This window comes from Oryzias latipes, chromosome 4 (assembly GCF_053564925.1).
Source record: "Oryzias latipes strain Hd-rR chromosome 4, Olatipes_Hd-rR_3.1".
NCBI lineage: Eukaryota > Metazoa > Chordata > Actinopteri > Beloniformes > Adrianichthyidae > Oryzias > Oryzias latipes.
The window spans coordinates 16,596,227-16,599,183 of record NC_136240.1 but is presented as its reverse complement, the minus strand read 5'-3'; positions in this window follow the sequence as shown (position 1 = coordinate 16,599,183).

The window sequence follows — 2,957 nt, the reverse complement described above, 5'->3', positions numbered from 1 at the left end:
GCCTTCGACACAAATTAGCGTTAGCTTTGGAATTACAAAAATTGATGAGCTTCAAAATAATGTAGGATGTCGATTGAGGAACATAACATACTAAACATGTCATATTTAGGTCGTCTTCTTCGCGCAACCGTCCACCATTTTCGAATAGTTCAAACGCAATGCATTGTGGTCCATACACAATGCATTGTGGTCTATGTTCGCCAATCTAATGAGCATCGATCCACACTGGTTTTTCGCAGAGACTTCTGGGAAATTTCTAGGGCACTGGATTTTGGAACTGTAGATTCCGACAGCACTACACTATAAGGGGGTTTTGTAGTTGTAGTGTATTGGAGTTGTTATACACTTTGTGTCCACAGGTGTCGCTGTGAGATTTGAGTTGTACTGTTGTGGTGCAGTAAAAGACAGTTAAATAAACAGACGTAAACTGAAAACTTGACTCCGTACACGTCGTATATTACATGGTGTCAGAAGTGGGATAAACCTAGCAGGAAAGAGGAAGAAAATGGAGCAGATGAAACCACCGACTTCACTAAGTCTAGAAGAAAATTTAGCGGAAAATTGGAGGGTCTGGATCCAGAGATTTGAACTTTTACTTGTCGCCAGCGGAATCGATGAAAAGTCCGACGCGGTGAAAAGAGCCACATTTCTGCACGTGACTGTAACAAAACCTAACAAAGTTCATATCTGCATTGACCCACAAGACCCGAATGCTGCCAATAAAAGAGAACATTATCCACTGAGAACAATTGAGGAAGTCGTAGCTGAAATGCCAAATATTTTTCAGTTTTGGATGCAAACCATGGATTTTGGCAAATTCAACTGGATGAAGAAAGCTCTCACCTTTATACATTCAACACACCATTTGGCAGATACCGATTTGAAAGATTTCCTTTTGGGATTTTTTCAGCACCGGAAGTGTTCCAGAGATGCATAGCCAGACATCTAGAAGGGTTAGAGGGTGTGGTCAATGTAATAGATGACATCCTAGTTTGGGGAGAGAACATTGAGCAGCATGACTGTTGACTTCGGAAAATAAATCGGAAACTGAAACAGAAATCACCTACATTGGACATGTGCTCAGTGAGCAGGGACTCAAGCCAGACCCAGAAAAGGTCCAAGCCATTCAAAACATGCCTGCACCAGAGGATAAAGCTGCGCTCCAGAGGTTCACAAGGTTAATGCAATACCTCTCTAAATTCATCCCTAACCTTTCGGACATAAGTGCCCCTCTGAGGAAGTTGGAAGGAAACATGGAATGGCTTTGGGGAACAGAGCAACAACAGAGTTTTGACAAACTAAAAGCACCAGTCAGCCAAGCACCAGTACTGAAGTACTATGATGTAAACAAACCAGTTAGGTTGTCTGTGGATGCAAGTTCAGCGGGTTTGTGAGCAAGAAAGGACAGCCGGTAGCATTTGGCTCCAGGGCACTTACTGACTCTCAAAAACGTTATGCCCAAATTGAGAAAGAGTTGCTGGTTATAGTTTTTGGCTGCGAGAAGTTCCATCAATACCTATATGGAAGACATGTCCATGTAGAAAGTGATCATAAGCCACTGGAAGTGATATTCAAAAAGTCACTCCTCAGTGCTCCAGCTAGAGGCTGCAAAAGTACAGTCTGGAGGTTAAATACAAACCATGAAAGGAGATGCATGTTGCGGATGCACTAAGCAGAGCATGTCTAAAAGAACACTAAGAAACACTCATAGATGAAGAAATGGAAGTTAACTGCATCAGTCATCAACTCCCAGTGTCAGAGGAAAAGTTGCGGGAGTTTAGAAATGCAACGGCAGATGATCCTAAGTTGAGACTGGTTGCAAAGTCAATTCAGAGTGGGTGGCCAGAAAACCAGAGACAACTTCCAGACAAGATCAAGCAATACTGGACCTTTAGAGAAGAACTAGTTTATGAGGATGGTCTCATATTCAAGAACTCAGGTTGGTAGGACCACACACAATGAGAAGTGAAATGCTCAGGAAAGTCCATGAATCACACTTGGGAATAGTTAAATGTAAGGAGAGAGCCCAAGATGTACTGTTCTGGCCAGGTATGGCTAAACACATAGAGGAAGTTGTGGCTGATTGTGCTGTATGTAACACACACAATAATCCCAAAGAGCCACTTATGCCACAGCCAGTACCTGAAAGAGCATGGGAAAAAGTAGGTGTGGATTTGTTTCAGTTCAATGAAACTGAGTTCTTACTGTGTGTGTATTATTTTCCAAAATTCCCAGAGATCGTCAAACTGAGTGAAACCACAAGCAAACATATCATCATTGCACTCAAGTCCATTTTTGCAAGACTTGGGGTGCCTGATGAGTTATTCTCAGACAATGGCAGACAGCTGGTAAGTCAGGAGATGGAGGATTTTAGCACTGCATGGGATTTCAAACACACCACCTCCAGTCCCACTTTCCCACAATCAAATGGACAGGCTGAGAGGGCGGTCCAGACAGTAAAAAACCTGTTGAAGAAAGCACAGGACAGTGGTGGTGATCCGTACTTAGCCTTGCTGGAATACCGGAATACGCCACTAGATGGGGTTGGCCTTTCACCTGCACAATTACTCCTTGGGAGAATACTCAAGTCAAAACTACCTGTGACAAAGGCATTGTTACAACCTGCTCTTCAAGAAAATGCCAGGAGTGACCTTGTGAGGAGACAGGAAAGACAGAAACTATCCTTTGATCAAAGAACCAGGACACTGTGTGAACTCCAAGATAGGGAAAATGTGAGGATTAGGCAAGGCAGCAAGTGGGAACCAGCCACTGTGATAAATAAACACAATCTGCCAAGATCCTACATAGTCAAAACACCAAGTGGACAAGTGGACAAGAGGAACCGCAGACACTTGCTTCAAACCAAAGAGACTTCCTTTCCAAGGACATCACAAGATACTTTGTTGGAGAACACCTGTGAGGTGGAATCAGAGACAGTTCCAAGTGTTGATTCACCC